Source organism: Chlamydotis macqueenii, chromosome 10 (genome assembly GCF_036417535.1).
Source record: "Chlamydotis macqueenii isolate bChlMac1 chromosome 10, bChlMac1.mat, whole genome shotgun sequence".
Taxonomy (NCBI): Eukaryota; Metazoa; Chordata; class Aves; order Otidiformes; family Otididae; genus Chlamydotis; species Chlamydotis macqueenii.
Window position 1 is genome coordinate 7,064,509 of NC_141565.1, and position 20,210 is coordinate 7,084,718.

The 20,210-nt window shown below is 52.6% G+C and overlaps 1 protein-coding gene across 1 annotated transcript in view; it reads right to left on the bottom strand.

The window, feature by feature from the left end:
* Positions 1–3,944: 3,944 nt before the first annotated feature.
* The window catches only part of POC1A (POC1 centriolar protein A), an 84,664-nt gene continuing 68,398 nt past the window's right edge, over positions 3,945–20,210 (bottom strand). The window contains exon 12 of the mRNA XM_086755513.1: positions 3,945–4,666. The gene's annotated coding sequence lies outside the window, so the exon portion shown is untranslated. The remainder of the gene's footprint in view (positions 4,667–20,210) is intronic.

Sequence of the window (20,210 nt, forward strand, 5' to 3'; positions counted from 1 at the left end):
CCCGTTGGTCCGAGCTAGACCCAGCTTGGGAAGTTACTTAATATCTGGGGACATCGCAGTCAGCAGTGCTAAACACGTGATGAAGCCAGCGCACGTTTCAGCGCTGTAAAGCTAAAGAGAGCAGATGCTACAGCTCGAGGGCTGCTTCTGAGCTGCGACGGGAAGGAGGTGACAGGAGCACAGGGAAGCACGTACTGACCGTCGCCTGGAGAGGCAGTGGGTGACCAAGCATCTGCGTTTGTCCCCATGCAGGGGACGGGGATTTACAGACCAAGCCGGTGCCACGCAGAGACAAGGGGAACATCCCAGCCTGACATCTCACTACATAGGCATGGAAGACAACCAGCAGCAAAACAGGAGGAAAACAAGCTGCCTGCGTCTCGTTTATTCGTACTGAAAACCACTGCTCCTCCATCACCCCGCCGGCTTCCCTTCCCTCCGCCCCAGCCCAGCGAGTGCCTCAGAGCTGCAGTTACAGAGAGAAGCCAATGGTACAAATCAATGATGCTTCAGCAGAGGATCCTGCAGCCTTGATAGCACCAGCAGCCTCCTTCTGCCACCCAACCCCTGGATGCTCCATCAGCCCCCGTACCAATGCAGCCTGGCCTGGAGCAGGCACCAAGCCTGGGAGCTGTGGCAGGAGCTGCTCCAGCTCTGCACAAGTCTCCAAGGGAAAACTGTGGCTCCCAGGATCTGATCCACCCCTTGCTCTGAGGTAAGATACGTCATTCTCCGTTGAGGAGCTGCAGGGTGAACACATGGCATGGCACCTCCCCTGCAATTAGCTTGGCACCCTGCTGCCTTGACTACCAAAGGAAAAGATGTGGCATTATCAGACCCTGGTGCAGTCCTGGCTCTTGGGAGTTCTCTCAAAGGTTTCCACAAAGCAGGGCCAACTCTGCCTGAAGACCAGCACCCGGGGTCTGTGTCCCAGGTCCGCAGGCCTCTCCTAGACGCTCCTTAGGTCCTGTCCTAACAGCCACCACCAGCCTGACCTCGCTGGCTGGCTCCTCAACGCAAGCTGACGTCCTGGCCTTTTCAGGCGAGCTCCAGCCGCTCTGCAAAGATGGAGCGGAAGCTTAGCCGGGCTTTCCGAGCTCTGCCTGTCCCTCCAGGGGCAAAGTCAAGAACCAGAGTTGCTGCGAACGACAGCTCTGTTTGGAGGCAGGCTCAGGGGATCACCTAGACACAATCGCCATTTCATATGCCTGATTTCACATCTTCCATCTTCAAGTAGCTCTTAACTATTTCGGTTTAATGATCCAACACATTTCCACCCAAGCCCCGGGCTACGGGGAAATTTGCACAGGTGTGGCAGCATTTCGCTACGCAGCAAGATGCAACAGCTCCCAGCCCCGTGCCGGCGGAGCTTCCCGGGGCTCCCAGAGCGCTCTGGATGCTACCACTGTGTTCTCTCCTGCTCGAGCCGCTCAGCGCGTGGCCGACAATCCTCGACGCCTCTGAGCGCACCGTCATCGGGCGGAGGAGCTGGGCAGGGAGTCCACCTCCCCTAATCGCTTCTACTTGACACCACGTGGTCAGCCAGGATATGAAAAAGCACAGGGTAAATGAGCTAAATCTCATAACTATTTAATACAATTAACCACAAGATTGAAATGGGTTCGTTATCTAGAAGATAGGCTGCTAGAAATCATCCCTGTTCTCAAAGCACAAACCTGAACGCAGCAAAGGCTTTGCCACATCTTCCTCATCAGAGGTGCAGAGAGGAGGGGGTCTTTTTTTTTTTTTTTTTTTTTTTTTTTAAATTTTCACAGATTATTGGTCCTGACTCCAAGGAGAAGCCATCTCTCACCTCAGCCTCTGGCACCGCAGAACACCAGCGTGATCCCAGCTTTCTGGACAGCCACCACGAATGCTTACACTGGTTCGGATCAAAGCGAGGGAGGCAGCTGCCTTCCACAGCCCCATCAATCCCAGGGCGGTGGCCAGCACCCTTCCAAGGCGGCTAGTGGAGTTAATTAACTAATTGCCTCCATCCTTTGGCATTTCATGTGAAACAGCTTACAGGAACCATCCGTTCTACATTTCTCCCCCTCCCCAACGCACAATAGATAATTTCAAGGCATTTTTGGCACTCCAGTGGAGATGCTTTTTGATGAAACTGCTTCTCGCCCTTGCAAAAGCAGCTCCACGGGGATGGGACAGGGGGGTCCCCTCTGCACAGCGCACAGCAGGTGGGTTCTGGCCATGTGCGGCTCTTGCACCAGGACTGGAGTGGTTCCGCAAAGCTCTGCTGTTGCGACCGTGGATTGCAGGGATATCTCGCAGCACACCGAGGCCTGGGTTCGTTTCGCCAGCGATCGATTCCAGGGGAGCTGAGCTGCATTAGGAGATCCCCCCTTGGGCTTCAGGCGCAGCTGGAGAACATTGCTACATCTGTAAACGGGAAAATCCTCGTCTTGCAGGGCTCTGGGGTCCAGAAACAGCTGTACTGCATTCATTGTTCAGGCAGAGTTCATTTACTTTGAGAAAAATCAGCGAAATAGCCAGCTTTCTCCTTTCACCTTTCCCACTCCAAACCCACCGCCGCGACCAATGAGCCAAAACACCCTGGGGCTCTCGGGGCTCTGAGCAGAGCCACCGACAGCGACGATATCAGCCGAGCCGGCTGGCTCCTCACTGAACAGCATCGCCTCAGCGTTTGCAAACACCGCCTGTAACGGGGTACGAGGATGAAGCCATCACTGGCAGCGCCTCGCCTGGGCTCCCTTCCAGCAGCCCTCGCTGCGAGGGGGGGTGACCAATTTCCCGGAGCAGCTCCGTGAAGTCATTCTCTCCCGACGTGCCTTCTCCTCCCCAACATCATCAGCTGGGGAAAGCAGGCACAGCAGCCATCCCCTGCTGCGGGATTTTCTTTCGGAGGCGCCAGCAAACGATGCCTCGCAGAGAGTTGGGCAGCACGGCCGGGTGCGCCCGACACCTTTGCTCCGAGGAAGCTGCCGTGGAGAAGCAGCCACAGAGGGCTGATGTTCGGTGAGCTGGGTGACACGGGTGGGAAAAGGCTCGGAAAAGGCTCAGAAAAGGCAGGAAGGAAACGACTCACCAAGCTCAGTCCCTCTTGTCGAGCCTGGCTTGGGAGCACCCTCACGCTGCAGACAACCAGGAGTTCACAGGCTCAGCAAAGCTGCAGTCGACCCCAAGGTCAAGGTCCTGCAGCGGAGGCCTGAGCAGTCCAGCACGGGGATACACGCGGAGCCAGAAACCTTCCTCTAAACAACAGAAACACGGCATTAGTCACAAACATCTTCCAGAGGGGCTCCGACGGGAAAGGAGGGCACACACCCCTCAGTGCAGCTGGGCTTTTCCTCCAGTCCCTTTGATGCCTAGCAAAACACCCAGGCAGAGAGGGTAAGGAGCCATCCTGGGGGATACTGGGCACCCGTCCTGCTGCCCTGGGGAGCAGAGGATCCCGCAGACCTGAGAGAGGAGCGGGGAGTAGCTCCCAAATTAACAGTAGTGGAGGCTGAGCTCCGGCATTGGAAGTATTTAAAGATTTTCTGGGCTGGCATCTTCACCTCCTCATCCACCCCAGCAGCACCCACCACGGTTTTACTCAAAAAAAGTCCCAGTATAGCTCGCTCTGCAGCACTGGGGTGCCTGCTGCCCTTCCAAAAGCTTTTATCCACTCAGGATGCCCCTGCCAACACACCCACAAACACTCACCTTCTGCCCCAGTTTCCAAATAAAACATTTTAATTTAAGGCAGGGTGAATTATTTCAAGGGCAGGGGGAATCACATGCAGAAAGTGGAATTTCTCTTAATTTTTCAATAAATTAGCATGAGCCACGTCTTTAAAGTTCTCAAGAGATTAAGCAGAAAACAAAACATTTGGCCTTTTCATTACTTCTCCCCCTTTTTTCCTTTCATTTTTTTTTCAGTGACAAAATGAAAAGAAAAAAGAAAATGTTGAAACTACTGGAAATCATTTACAAAAGGGTAGAAACTTTAATTTATCAACTACAACACAAGCAAGGTTCGTAGTCTTTTTAGCATCTTCAGTCTCTACTCCTAGAGTTTAGCAGAAGGGGGAAACTTCTTGAGAAGACTTAGGAAAAAAAGCTGGATTCCAGAGATCCTGGCTCCTCATGCTCTAGAGAAGTTGCCAAAACTTACTGACACCTGGAGACTGTATACTAGCACTGGAACCATATTGGTGGTGGAAATGGCCAAGAACTGATTTTAAATTAAGTGGGTTTGATGGTGTTTGTACCCTTTAAGTTTCCCTTTCATGCTGTCAGGGTCCAATAGCAGGCTGAAACGTGTCCCTTGGGCTTTTAACTCTCAAGCCTTAGGTTTAGCTGGAGATGGGGAAGAGAGAGGCTAACGCAGACAGTAATATTCTTCCCGGCTCGGGACAGCAGCGGAAGCCACGTGACCAGCCATGGCAAAGCTGGGATTTCCTCATTTGACTTCCAACCAACCACAGAGAAAATCTTGTTTCAGAATAAGCTTCCCCAAGCGATTTTCCGTCGTGACAGAGTCCAAGATAATCGTGGACGTGTTTGCGGATGCTCTGCCAGGAAAGGACGATGTACTCACGACCAGCGGGATCTGTTCCGACTGCTGGCCGTCGGCTGTCCACAGTTTATCGAGATGGCCGGGGGACACCAGCTTGGGAATGAGGCCTCCTGGCAAGCCGCAGACCTACAGAGAGAAAACACACAATGTCAAGGTTGTGCGTAGCTCAGCGTGCTTCAGAGGGGCTCTTTAAGGGTCCTCCAAGCCATTGCAAACCAAATGCACCTAAATACCGAACGGATCTCAGCCTAATTCCAGAGGTAACACCACCTACTCACATGCCAAAGCAGGGAGCAGGCGGCTTGCTAATTAACGTGTCTCCTTCATGAAGACTGCACTTCCTGAGGAGGAATTTGGCGCTGAAAGCGAGCCAAGCTCAGCTGAGCCAAGAGGATGCTTCGAAACGGCTGCGATCCCTCCGGCAGGGCTGGTACTACAGCTGGTCCCTGGTTTTCGCACCGGTCGGGTAGGTGCTACCCAGGTGAGACCTCCAAAACACATGTGCAGCTCACAGCAGCATCACGGGGGACACGGGAGAGCCAGTGACAGGGACGGGGCAGGAAGCACAGTAAACCACAGGGTGGTTTTGGTCCTGAACCTCTGTGACAGGGCCTGACCTTCGTTAAACCACACCCAAATCCTTCCCTAAAGTCTTCTGGGAGCTTCCATGGGCCGCAGTACCCCGCTGGTGCTTGCTCTAATTTCTGCCGCAAGCAGCCGCCCCAGGCAGCCGCCAGCAGTCCCGTCCACCGGCAGCAATCGCACAGCCCAGGGACGGGCAGCACAGCCACACGCCTTGCACTGGGACGCGCTGGCTTGGCCAGCCCGGTTGGAGCCGGGCAGGCGGGTTTCCCTCAGCCAGGGCTCCCGAGGCTCTGCCACGACGAGGTGTTACCTCGGTCTCTGTTTCCACTGGCAGCCTCCTTTGATGCTACCCCACGAGACCGAGCCGGGAGAAACCCAAGAAGCCTCACCAAGATGCATCTGGTGTTCTCCCTCAGTGTCCTCCCAGCCACAGCATCCCCGCTCCCACCTCAGCACAGCTCAGATGCCTGGTCCTCCAAAACCCATGTAGTGCTCAAATCCCATTGGTCTTGTGTACGGTTTAGACATTTAAGTAGAAATTGCGCTCCTAAACCCCCCCCAGGAATCTCACTGTACTAGTTGTAATTGAACTGGACAGGGAAAGCCAGGCCTGACCACATTAAAAGGGTTCCTGCTTTTAACCAAAGTGCTGGTTTTGGATGCCTGCAAACTCAGCTGCCGTGCTGACAGTGCTGGAGAGGAACCAACCAACAGTGCCATCAACAGCCGCCACCAACAGTCCCATCATGGCCTAATTTGGAAGAGGCTTCCAGAGATACCAAATGGACACCCTTGGACTACAGCACACGCTCCAGAGGAGGAGACAATGTCAGGGTGTTGCAAAGGCATCATCTGCCAAGCCATACAGCTCCTGGCATCGGCTGCAGCCCCGGCCCTACCAGTGTAACACCTGCCCTGGGCTTTGCCGCTCACACCTAACCCCAAAGGAGGTCAGCAGGCGTGCTGCAGAGAGAACAGGGACCGTGCAAGTCCTTCGGCCCAAGGGTCCTTGGGTCAGCCACCATCAGGGAGGGTAGCATCCTGATTATCGCAGCAGAGAGGCGATGGAAGGGTAATGGAAAGAGAGCAGAATGGACCAGGGCTGCAGAACAAATGAACCTTTCCATTTTCCTCCCAGGGCAGCGTGAAGGATGCTGGTAACCCTGCTGAAAGCTAACAGAGCAACTCCATCACCTGGGCTGGCCGTGGCAAGAGAGCAAGCACGGTCCCTTCTTCATCACTGGCCAAGCCCAAACACAGTCCTGCCCAGCTCTTGCTCTTAGGAGATCAAATTCAAGGGCTGTGTGCGAGCTCTCCCACAGCCTGGTGTTGGCATTTGGCCCATGACAAGCAGGGGAGTCCAAGCTGACACTGGATCCCACACCAACTTTTAAAGCCACTTCTAAGAACATAAGAACATACACAGCCCGTTATTGCCCTGTGGGACAGGTAGAGACTGCAGGGACCTGCTCCATAGCCCCTTCTGGACAATCACCCTTTCAATTTAGCTCCCAGTACAAGTGTGTACAAAATCTACTTGGCAAAGAAAGAAAAAAAAAAAAAAAAATCGCAGAAAACTCACTCAATCTTCGTTAGCATTTCTAGCGTTGTACAAGGAGCCTCCCCAGCCACTGGAAACTCTGCCTTGCCCAGCCAAAACTCTCCTCTCCGAGTCATTTGAGCTCTTACCTCAGAAAACTCCTTTCCTGCCTGCGCACACAGTGAAGCCGCTGTAATCTGACTTTATTACAGCCATGCACGTGCTGTTGCCATGGAAACGGCTGCGATGCTACCAGGGCTGACTGCGGCACGGCCAGGCACAGGCAGGGACCGCAGCCAGGCTTCCTGAGGCAACGCCGCTGGAGAACCCCTCTTGGCCAAGTAACAGCAGCCTTGGAGCAATGGGGGCATTTCCACAGAGCCTGGAGGACACGCTTAAATGTGGACAAAAAAGGAGGCTGTACATTCCTGGAGAAGAAGCCGTCCTCTCTTAAGCACAATGGGCTGGACACCATCTATGCTCGGAAAGCACAGCTTAAACTATGCGTTGCCCGCCGGGGAAGAACGGGTCTGCACAGGCCCCTAATTCTTCTGTTAACCCCATGGCATCCCTCACGGTTGCTGTTGGAAACAGGAGATGCTTCCAGTCAGACCCACACAGGCTGTACTTATCTCCTCCTTCAGGCCTGGGCTGGGCCGGGGAGAAGCCAAAATCTGAGGCTTGGGCCGTGTTGAAAAGGCTGTCTCTCTTGCAGAGACGGACAAGTCCTGTGTGTTTGGGAGTTACCGGGGTGTCAAGCAGAAGGGGCTCTACTGGATCTGAAGAAGTTTGTGAAGGAAAGCAGAATAAAAATTTGACTGTCAGAAAACAGAGAGAGGACAAAGCTTCAGTTGTCCTGTGTGGAACTGGAGGAAGCAGAAATGCTCCTCTAAGGTGGAAGGAAGGAAGGAAGGAAAGGCATCACAGCACCAACCTGCCCACTGATGTCCAACTGCTCCATCACCACAGGGTGTGCGGGAAGCGTCGGCGCTCCAAACGCCTCGCCCTTGAGCAGCGATGCAAATGCCCAGGGGTGCACCCGGCGCCACGTCACTAAGGTTCGTCTCTTTGTCTGGGCAGGAACGCTTTTAGCATCCTCCCATCCTGGAGCCAGCGCGAGTTATCTCCCAGACTGGTGTTTGGCAGGTAGAAACCGTGGCAAAGGAAGATCCCACATCAAGCGCATGCCTCCCTTCTGCACCTCGGCGCTTGGGCTCCCAGACCGCATGGCTGAGCACCCTGCTCACAATTACAGATCTACCAGTCTCTTTGGCCCTTTCATCATCCCAGACGTGCAATACCAAGCAAACCTGGCAACTGCTTCTCATTTACCTTCAGAAGAGTTGAAAGAACCTGGCCAATATTTATAGCAGCACATCAAGCTGGTAGTGCACTGGCTGCTTTGAGAAAAATAGCTGAGGCTTTTCTGGGTCCGAGATTATTTATTATTCATCAAATTGGATTCCACCTTCCCCCTTCAATTTTAAGTGGTGGGTTGGTTTTTTTTCTCTAAAATATGGATTTTTTTTCTTTATGTTCAGGTTTTACTTAAGGATTAATAAGGAGGACACAGAAAGGGAAAACAGGAGAAATGGGAAAAAAGGACAACAAAACCCCATAATTTTGTAAAAAGAAAATTTTCAGCTAACAATATTTACCCTCACAGAAGCCTGCAGAGGAGAGGGCATCCACAAAAGGCACAATACACATTTTTTATGAACTGCTTCTTATGAACTACTCAATGGATTGAGAACCCAATTTACATCAACACCACCACCAGAACTGAACCGACACAGCTGATAGAAACCGGTGTCCCAGACTGGCTGCAGGAACCAGTCCCCTCCCCGCAAACCAGGAGGATCCCTAGTTGCACGTCTGGCAAAGCTGGTTGACCACAGGGCCGTGAGAAAAGGATAAGATCTGCAGCTGAATTACCACACCTATTTTCTCCAGGTCTTGCCCAGGAGCGAGTCATGTCAAGGGGAGGCTTTGGGCACTGTCTGGACCTGGGCAGATAAAAGCAGCGTTATTTGTGTGCGTTTGCTTGCATTTTAGCCAGGGACAAAAGTCTCTGCAAATTCACTGTTCACCAGTCTTTCACCTACCTTCCCTCTACGCAGAGCAAGTCAGTAGAAGGCTGGCAGCAGATGCCACCTTGGTGATGCTGCAGAATGACTCCCACTGAAGCACTTAACAGACTCCCAAAACTTCCACCTTTGGGAAAGAAAATTTTCCCCTATGCTATCCAATGGGAAGTTTTCTATTAGATTTCAACAATAACAACAACAAAAAACATTTGGCCTCTTGGAAGGCTAAGAACAACTAAGCAACAAGCAAGCAAGCAATTTTTAAAAAGACAATACATTTTCTCTGTCATAAAAGAATATTCATTGTTTTTTTCTCCCAAAGACCCCAGAGGTCTCTAAACAGTGAATGAAAAACAGAAAATCGCTGCTTGGTGCATCTGGCACAACACGACTCTCTGAGCATATGAAAACACACATAACATCTACGTAACATGAGGAAGGGAGATCAGGATTCCCTCTAAAAGAGCAATCAATAAGGATCAAGGTCTCTGACATCCAGTTGTGCGTATGGCACCTTCTACTTGCATTTCAAAAGCAGTTTGTGCTAAGGGTGACTGATTACCCTCCACCTCAAAACGTTCCAATCGGATCTAGAGTCAGCTGGGAAACAAAGGCACTTTTTATGGAAAAAGATTCTCAGTGCTCTTCTGTCCACACACGTCAAAATTTGGGAGAAATTAAGACAGACAACTAATCAGGGAATGCCATAGTGTAACTATTTCCAGTTCTTCCTTGCCCAGCAGGCACATGCCCCGGCACCGCTCACAACCCACCTGGATCCAGGGCAGAGGGAAAGTTTTGTGTGTAACCTCAACTTTGAACATTTCCTTAACACCTGGCATGGCTATGACACATTTCCAAGAGCTGTCAGGCCTACCTGTTTCCCAGGCACCTATCAGTCAGCGTTTCCTTTCGACCCACCTTGGTTCTTGATGGAGCGTATGTGATGAGGGCATGCTCAGCACTGCTTCCAGTGACACCAGCTCCTTCAGTTGCAGAGCTAAGAAACACTTTTATTGATCTGGGTCGTAACATTCAATAACAGAAAACATTAGAGCTCTGAAACATCCCTCCCAAAGTGGGTTTATATAGAAACGCTGGATGGGCTTTGAGCAAAGCAGACACCTGCCCGGGACCAAGGCAGCTGGAGAGGACGTACCTGCTGCAGTGAAACCAGGCTCCTTCACCAACAGCTTAGAGCACTTGAGTGTTTCCTAACGCTGCAGAGGACCTCCTCCAGAAATCAGGGTGAAACTGGAGGGCCACACTCCTTTCCCTACGTTCGCTGTATTCTCACTGCAGGAAATCCTGCTCCCAGAGTGAAACCGCACGCCCCAGGGCAGTACAGAGACCTAAAACATGGGGTCCAGGGTAAGCAAAGGGTTGAAATCAGCTGGCCCGGAGGCGTTCCACAAGCATCATGCACCAAAGACAAGTTGTTGCAAGCCAGGCATCTGCTGCTCAACCATCCACATCCCAGCAGCCACCTCGTAAACTCATTTCTGCTCAAACCTGGAAATTTTGTTGCAGAAGACACAACCGAGGGCATTTAGATAAGGAGTGGTATTTAAGATAAGAAAAGGTGTGATCATTTCCTGATTATGCTTCCCATGCAGCCTCATCTGCCCCCACAATCCGCACACTGGCCTGACCACAGAGACCACCACAGCACCGTTCCCACTTCGCACCAGATGCCCCACGGACCCACAGGCACCACGCTGGAGGCAGGAACCAAGGGAGAGCTGCACGATGAAGGGCAGATACACCTGCACGCTGCTCGAGCAACGTCATCTGCCTTTGATTTGCAGCTTTTTGTCTTGGGAATGGTTTGTGGAACTAATTCTTCCCCGCGGCTGGGGAGCTGCACACAGCGACAGGGTTCGGGGGGAACCAAGCTGTCGCTTTGCCCCTTGGCAGGTCAAGCTCACCAGCTCAGGGAAAGCGTTGAGCATGTCCAAATTTTGTAGACTCCCTATTAAAAGTACTTCTGAAATCCTTCTGCTCCACAGCAGCCAGCCTGAGCAGCGGGAGCCTCACCTGGCTCCTTCTCCTGCCTATTGCACCAGCCCCTCCTTGTGCCCCGAGCCACCTTGAAAAATGGTGAAAGTGTGTGTGTCACCCCAAATGTATTACAGAAGGAAGTAACACCGCCTGAGCAATCCACTTTGTGCAACGCGGGTGTAACATGACCAGCCAGGGCAGATCACATCCAGCACATGCTTATCTCATCAGCGCAAGCTCCATGGGTCAGGTTTGAGAGGTGATTTCCCACCACACGTTATCAGGAACATACCACGCAGCAGCTCTTGGGAAATGGGAGATGCTGATTCTCTTCCACCAGAAAAATCGAAGTCACCAAGCCACACAACACTGACCACAGAGAATCACAACTGACGGTCAAGGAAAGGGGTGTTTATCAGGAACAAACTCTATTAGCAAATTCTGAGCATCTTGAAGGTGAGTCAATAAAATTAACTTGGAGAAGAGAGACGTGCCTGGTCACTTGGCACAGCACAGTGGGGAGAAAGGACTTACATCAAGAGAAGCAGTCTGCAGGGAAGAAAGAGGAGTGAGATGGATCCATCCCTTTTCACAGGTCTCCAGTGAACTCACCAGGCAGCATCAAACCCTTACAAGAAAAAGAGGAAGGGAGTAAGTCACAAAATCAGTGTAGAAAACAGCCTACGGAGAATCAACAAGGGAGGAGGTTTGGTGTGGGAGATAAGAAAGCCTCTTGAGAAAGCACTCAGGAGATGAGCCGTAAGATGCACAGGAAATCAAACGGCCCCTGCAGCTCCGCACCTGGGCTGTGACCCAACCGAACGCATTTCAACACAGCCACGAGTTATTTCCTCAGCCAAGCATGGACGCTGATGAGGGATGCAGGTCCTGTCTTTAGGACGCCGTTCTGCAGTCTCCGAAGAGACTGGTTCACCCTCAGCAACCCGTTTTAACTGACATTTCTGTCTCCTGGACCATATTAGCAGAGAGGAGAACATCACCACAGCATGGAATTCTCGTAGCTTTCCGACACTTGCAGAGCTTTCAGCAGCACCTCTGCTCGTTTGGCTTCGACTTTCACACCCCCCTATTAATAGAAATATTATCCCTGTCTACAGGAGGAAAAGGCTTAGGTATTCAGAGCTGAGCTCACCAGCTCCAGCTCAGGACAGGGAGTCCAGAGCCAAACCAAACTCTCCCTGCTCCGCCATGTCTCCATCCAGCGCCCAAACGCTGGGGTGCTTTCCAAAAGGCAAAGCCGCAAGCATCCTATGGGATGGCCGGGCCAAAAGAAACAAGAACACAGGTGCTGATCTTGGCTCGGCCTCTTGCTGGCTCAGAGACCGGAGCTGCAGAAGCTGAGCTCCACTCGGGCTGCAGAAGTCAGCTGAGACAGTGGCAAGGCAGCCGAACGGTTCAGCCATGCTGCGCGTCCACTGCCAGCAGCACCCCCGCCAGCCAGCTTAAATCAAACCAGTGTCTCCATGTCCAAGCTGGAGATCGCAACGTGAGCACGTGCAGACGAGTTACGCAGTCTTAAGCAAGTCACTCCACCGTCCAGTGAGTCAGGATCCCTGTCCATGAGGGGTGGTTTGAGTATGACCTCTCCCATCTCACAGGGCTCCCGCAAAGATCTCAAGGATGCTTGCACAACGCTGCGATTACGTGACACGCCATCTACGTCATGGTTTTCATCAGACAGGAGCGCTGAGAAACCTACCAGCAGGCATGTGGTGGAGCTCTGTGAAAGATTCCCTGCTGGAGAAAAGGACCATTTCCAGCCCTATCCAAGACTTTTGAGGGTAGGTTGACTCACTGGTGAGACCCACGTACCAGCACATAAGCGGTGCGTGTTTTTCTCTCCAGTTCTGCTTTGTCAGGTCCAGCTCACAGGTCTGGCCCTGAAAACCTCTTGCAGGGGAGCTTTGCAAAAGCCTTTCCATTCCCAGCCCATGAACAGCTCCTTCCTCCATGGGGGAACTCTATCAGACAAAGCTCACCTAGAAAGGATAAGAAGTCCTCATCTGTTAGCTCAGGAAAGTAAAGGAAGAGGGATTTAACCTTTGTGTCTGCAGATGAGACAAGGGTGGCCCTGATGCTAGTGAGAGAATCTGGAAAGACAGGGTTCCCACGTGTCTTTGGAACGGGTTCCCTTCCTCTACACACTGACCACCCTGAACCCATCAATGAGGCTTCAGCCTCCAGGCAAGGTCCTCAGCCATGGGGCCTGCAGAAGCCCACAAGTGCCAGGGTGCGATGAGAAACGCAGCGCACACGGTTCTGGTAACGCGATTCAGCCAGCCCAGGCTCCATAACAGAGGCCACAGGTGAGTAGGAGGCAAACAAAAACCAGAGCTGGCCCGTCAGCTGAGCTGCTGGCTGTTTGGTGGGCTGTGACCACATTTCTTCTCTTAAGGTTTCACACCTATTCCTTTCCTGACCATTCCCAACATCGTTTTTCTGGCTTTACCTGGTTGTCACACTAGAGGGTGATGAGAGGTTTCCAAGTGTATGCTGTCACTCTGAGACACAGTGGCCTGTCGATGGGCTGTACCAGCTGATGGACTTCATCCCTGCGCAGCATGAGAACAAAACCCACAAAATTAAACATGATTCCACATAAAGCCTACTGGAAACACCATTTCCCACACTTTGCACAGGTCTGCCACCAGCCCATCTGTTGCTTTGATGTGACAGGACCCATCCAAGCACCACCAGCTGCAGGGACAATGCGCAGCTTATCCTGCAAGGCCACAGAGCAGCTTTACGTCCAGCCAGGATGCAAACTCAAGAAAGAAAAGGCTCAGGAAAAAGGAAAATCAGTGTCATGGCTCAGGGGAAAGGAAGCATTAAAGTCTCTCCAGTCCAACAGTCCCATGAATGGTTGTGAAGATGCCCTGCTGAGTCAAAGCGATTTCAGTGCCATCTTTCTGTGCACACGTGTTTTGCACGTTATCGGCCAGAGCCAGTAACCTCGGAAGCGACCTCCCAACCCATCTGGCCCCAGCTCCAGCTCTGCACTATCTCCATACTGGTACCTGCTCTCCCCTCCGGTGAGGGAAAACTCCCGGGCGGCCAGCTGGGACTTCACTACTTGCTCTGTGTAACTGGGAAGGGAAGGCAAAGGGTTAAATCTCTTGCAAAACCCCTTTCATTTAGAGGCAGGGGCTAGTTTTAACTAACCTCAGGGATTTCAACAGAGTTATTAGTTAAACTGGTGCAGATCAATGTAGATGGATTACAGCAGTTTGCTTAGATTGCCAAGAAATCGACTTCAGATGAACTGATGTAGACGTTTTTAAGAACGATTTCCATGCAGCCTGAGAGTGAGCAAGAGGAAAAAGAGGGGAATAGTTAAACCACATAAATTTTATCACTGGATGAAAACAAGGATTGTTTAGTGGGAAAAAGGTGGGGAAAAGGCAAAAGGATCCTAAGAAGAGGTGCAGCCAACAAAGGCTACAGCTCTCCGTCATCCCAAAGCCACAGTTCACCAAAAGCCCTGGGGTGATTCATTCCTTGGGGAGAGCAGAGATACCTGGGGAGGAGGTGGAGCCCGGATCCAGCATCTCCCTGTCCAGCAGAAAAGGAATCTCACACTGGCCTGTGCGGGCAGGAGGGTTCAGGAGGATGGAGGCAGGTTATGGGTTCACTGTGGATCCTCCACTCCGGCTGCAGAGGCTGGGGGAAGCCGCTTGCAGTCAGCAGCATTTGGTCCAGGGCAGTGGAAAGTTTGACGCAGCCTCCAGCACGCTGTAACCGAGCCACAGCTTCAGCCCAGGAACAAGGAACCTGCTGCTCCCCAAGGGCCAGGCCTGGTGACAGGGCCACCCACTTCTATCATCCCTGCCTCGCTGGGCAAATCTATTCATCTCCTGTCTCAAGGCAGATGGTGACTTCCCCGGGGTACCTGTCAACTTCCATTTCAGATTCGTACAGTCCCTAGCACAAAGATCAGGATGAGCTTCACAGCAAGTATAACCTGTTATCGCAGCTGGCTCACATCAGGGACAAACAGGCTCTCCTACCCATGCCCTGGTGTTTTGTCTCCTTCCATCCCATCACAGACCGCCCAGGGAATGCGACACATTTCTGTGCTGGCCAACGGATGAATCCCCTAAGGACAGAAAAGCCTCCCATCTCTCTGGCCTGAAGTTTTCTGTTCGCAGCCACCCAGGAAACCTTGATGGTGGAACTCTACTGGGCAACAAGCGCCTCACTTGGGCTGTCTCACTCTTTCCTGCCTGTTGAAGGACCCATCAGCAGTGATGGAGCTCTCAGCTCACACCTGAGCTCCGTCCCCTCCTTGCTGGCAGAGCCACTGACCTCTCCAAACAATACCTTACATGCCATGAGGTCCATTTCACATCAGTCCTCCAGACGGGGAGAAGCTTTTGCGGTGTCTGCCGGGGATCTACCGATCGATGTTTCGGCACCTCTCCACCTTCGACAACCTTCTCCCAGCGAAACCCGAGCAGCTGCAGTGGCGTTCTGGCTGAACACCTCTCCCAAAGGCTGGGATCCCAAGATAAGGCCGGAGCAGCTCGTTGCAGGTTGAGGGGTGGCTGACCCCCCAGCTCTCTGCACAAGCCTGTGAAATGCTGGGGAAAAGCCACTTTCCTGACTACCTGATATTCAGGCTGGAAAGCCTGAATAACACAGATGCACGTAAAACATGCAGCTGGCTTTCCCCTCCTCTCTAGTGCCGTAGCGGAGCCCGGCACAGTCGTGGTGAGATGACCACATGCAGTTTCAAAGCTGCCTCCCAACTTCAATAAGTGGGAGAGAGGGAAGGAAAATGGCTCCCAATCACCACACCAATTTTCATTGCTATTAAATATAATCATCTCTGCTCTCTTTCATCTTTGCTTCTCCTCCAGGAGCTGGCAACAAAGGCAGCATGCAGTAAGGAGAGGCAGGAGAGCAGGGTAATTGCAGCAAGGAATGTAACCTCCGAAACGCACCGAGCCGCAGGGCAGGGAGCGCAGGGAAACCCATCGGCCGCAGGGAAACAAACAGGCCGGTGGCTTTTGGAGAGGTGGGAAAAGGGAGCAGAGCCAGAGAATTGTTCAACTTCGTTTCTTAAAGCAAAGCAACCGACCGATTCCCAGTGCAGGGAACGACTCGGCACCAATCCCAGGTTCTAGATCTTGGTCAAGTTTCTCTCTGTGAAAATGTCACTTTGTAAGCGGGTAGCAAGGGTGGCTCTCGGCAAAGCAGGCAGCTGCTTGAGGCAGCAAATTGTCAGAGGTGCCAAAATCACCCCAGGCGTGCCGCACGCTCGGGACCACACCAGAGCCGGCTGCTGCAGCCGGGCCCTCGCCCACAGGCTGGGAACAGCAAACCCATCGCCGAGTTAGACAACACCCAGCTTCCCTGTCGGCTGCTGCCTCTGGCAGCACTGGGGAGGTGATGGAGGTAACTCCAAGCGGGAATCGCTGCTGGGGAGCGCAGCTGCCACAGCTCTTGTGCCCTGTACGGAGATGCTAGCACAGAGAAATCCCACAGAGGGGAGCAGCAAGGGGCCAGGGCTTCTCTCAGGTGCTTTTGCTCCTGACCCCACAAGTGGGTATGGCAGCACAGGAGAGATCCCTGTCCCCTGGGAGGGGGGCACCTATGTGTGCACCCTGCTGCTGCACCCTGGCAGGGCTGTGCTCCCCATCTCACCCTCGTTCCCTCCCTGGGCCGCCCCACTCATGAAGATAGAGTGGTTTATTGCCTGGTGCCCAGGTTACCTAATTTATTACCTCGTAGCAGCAAGGGGCAGTTCATCCTCAGGCTCCCTCTGGTCAAGTTGCCTGATTTCTCCGTGCCTCTTCTTCCCTTCCAGGGCCACCCCTGCAGTCCCCCAGTCCCCATTCTGGCTCTGGGACATCCTCAAAGGACTTATTCTGCAGGCATCTGTGTTCCAAGCTGCTGGGCCTCAGACTGGCTTTGACTCGAAGGGAGCAGACACTCCCAACAGGAAAACCACAGGAGCAGTGACAGGGGAATAAGCACTTTCTCTTACAAGGCTTCACTCTTCGCAGAAGATGCCTCTGCCCGCAGGCCCAGCTGATATCAAAGGCAGGTGCTACATCAGCTGGCTCAGAAGCTGGTTCTTCTGGTGGCATTGGCTCCTCTAAAAAAGCCATGTCAGTGCTGGGCTACTAATGCTTGGAGCCAGCAGAGCATGGGCTCTTTGCTCACACCAGCTTGTGACCATACCTGAGCAGTTGATGACCCTTCTCCAGCTCGCATGGGGGCAGAGTGAGAAGGCAAAGCCAGGATGCTCCTGAGCCACACCTCGGACATTTCTGGCTATTCAGGAGCCACTTCACCAGTGGATCCCATTGCAAAACATGGCAACGAGATACATTCCTGCTGGCTGGGTCAGCTAAGACCGCTCGCTGCTGCTCCCTTACACACAGAATTTGACTTTTCCTTGTCTGCACAGGAAGGCTGGCAACACCACAGCTGGGAAAGCAGCAGGTCAGTTTGGGGCATGGGACTCTGGAGGCAAAGGAACACGTGGCCCCTGGTCAGGCAAAAACCCGGGCTCTTGCAGGGTGTTGGTAACCAACAGCCTGGGCAGCCTTGGCATGGACAAGGGACAGCTTTGTACCATCTCGTGTAGGGTGCTGCACAGCAACGACAGATCTGCCCTCTAAAAGTGAGACGAAGCAGCCCCTTGGACTGCTGCAAAGTGTCCAGAGCAAACTGAGGCTGCTCAGTGCCACCATAACAGCCCCAGGTAAAGAATTTTCAGCACATAGCCTGAATCATGCCTCTCCCCTCTCACCTCGGCTGCCAAATTTAGAAGAATGATCCCTTCTTCCTGGCGCTGCTTCACTGCATGACCTGCAGGTACACAGGCAAGAATTTCTGCTTTTGCCCCTCATCACCTGGGCTGCTGTCAAGGCATTTTCATGGACAAACCACTCCTTTGTGCTCAGGTGAGCTCCTCTTCCCCCTCTCCAGCAGAGATGCTTGGCTGACGGGAAAGGCCATGCTAGCAGACAGGTTTTTCACATTCTCCTCCAGCACACCTTGCTCCAGACACTTTCTGGCAAATGTTCCTTTTAAAGATGTATTGATTTCATAAATAATAGAGTAAAAGAAAGAAACACATCACACAAATACACAGGTCAAATAATCTCTCCCTTGGGAAACAAACAAGACCTACAAAAGAATAACCCAGCAGGCGTGCATTGATCTTTAAGCAAAAGATCAAGTGGCATTACAGTTATTTGTTTACCAACTTAACAGCACAGAGATACAGCCACATTCAAACAGGTCACCTTGAGGAGCCTTGCTCCGCAAACCTGCAGGCTTGGAGCCTGCCCTTCTCACTCCTGAAGAAGTGGAAGCACCGTAGTATTTTGTCACATCATTGTACTGAAGACCAAGCCCTTGAAGGGAACAGCTCCATGGCAGGGCAGCTGTACCTCTCCCAAATCACTCCTCCCCATCCCCATCACATGTGCAGGATTTTAGTCTCTGCTGCTGTGGCATCATCTTGAGAGCTTTTGTTCCAGTACATCCCCCCATCCTATGGTTTTGTTTTACCCAGCTGCTTTCCAGCTGTGCCACCATGGCTGTGAAGCATGACAGGGGAGATGCCCAGTGACCAGGAAGGTTAGAGCGCACCTTTCCTGAGCGGCATCAGCGCCAAGAACAGTCAAACTGCCATTTCCTACCGACACTCTCAGACCTGAAGCCTGGGGTAAGTCACTTCCCAGCTGAATGCTGCCATTTCCGCTCCCTTTCCAAGCCCTTTGCTTCACTCCACCTCCGCATCGGAAAGTACCACCCTGTTAACAGAGACTTCACCTACAGCCAAACACAGACTTCAGCAGAAAGGAAGAAACAGCAAGTGGAGGAGGAGCTTGTTACAGCCTTGCTTTGCAAAGCTTCTCCATGTTAAGTGCCATCTTTCCCTACGGCCTCAAAAGCAGAACCCAAACACCATCTTGACCTCACTGCATTAACCAAGTCTGAAGCTGCTTTGGGGAAGGGTTTCTTAAACTCTACCACTACCGCAGGCAGACACAAGATGGGATGAAACACCACAGAAGGAAAACTGCAAAACCAAAGCCTGCCTTCCCACTACTGGATTCTCTCCCAGGATCTGCAATTAAGCCAGATTAAACTTTCAACCATACCAGCTTGTGGGCCACCAGCTCTCAGTAGCAATATGTCACACACTTCTGCCCCAGCCACGTTTAGTACAGGAAACTGGAGCACTCAGCAGCTTCTGCAATAGCATAGCTACCTCTGCCTTGGTTGTACTGACCGATGCTCACAAGGGACAAGCACCAAAAGCCAAAATCTTCATCGTTAATTCCTGGAAAATTCTTGTCTAACTGTCGTAGTTCAGCCCCGATCAGGACCAGACTACGCAGTCTCTCTCTCGCTCCCCGCCCCTTCCGAGAGAACAGGGAGAGAAAATATAAGAAAAACGGCTCGAGGTTTGAGATAAGGACAGGGAGAAATCCTTAAAATTACCGTCACGGGCAAAACAGACTCGACTTGGGGAAAACTATTCATTTATTACTACAAACAGCAGGAGAATGAGACAGAGAACAAGATAACCTCCCTCCACCCCTCCCTCTTCCCAAGCTTAACATTATCTCTACTACCTTCCCCCTCCAAGCGGCACAGGGGGGAAGAGGGAATGGGGGTTGCAGTCAGTTCATCATACGTTGTTTTACACCGCTGCTTCATGGTCGGGGGAAGAACTCCTCGCATTCCTCCTCTGCTCCAGCGTGGGGTCCCTCCCACGGGCCACAGTCCTTCGTGGAACTGCTCCGGCGTGGGTCATCTCTTCCACGGGTGCAGTCCCTCTAGAACAGCTGTCCCAGCGGGGCCTCCACGGGCCACAGCCTCCTTCAGGCACCCGCCTGCCCCGGCGTGGCGTCCACCCCGGGCTGCAGGGGGACAACCTGCTCCACCATGGTCGTCACCACAGGCTGCAGGGGAATCTTGGCCAGGAGCCGCATTACTCCTCCCCCTCCTTCTGAACTGACCTTGGCGTCTGCAGCCATTCCTCACAACAGGCTGGTAGATGTCTCTCAGGATCTTTTTTTACATCTTATTCACTTCTCATCTCCTTTCCACTTCTTGCAGCCGGGCTGGACCGAGTCGGGCCCATTTGGCTGCCTGGCAAGAGGCCAGAGGGTGAGGCCTGCAAGGCCTGCGCCTCCCCCTCTGCGCCTCTGCCCCCGCTCAGCTTCTTCACATCTTTTCTTCTCTCTTTTTTTTTCCTGTTTTCCCTTTCTTAAATACGTTATCGCAGAGGCGTTATCACGGGACATTCTGCTACCAATCGGCTCGGCCTTGGCCAGCAGCGCATCCGCCCTAGGCCCGGCCGAGTCCACTGAACAAAGGGGAGCAACTTCTAGCAGTTTCCTACAGAAGCTGCCACCTTAGGCCCCCCCTCACTAACAAAACCACAACACTAGCAAGCCCAAAACAC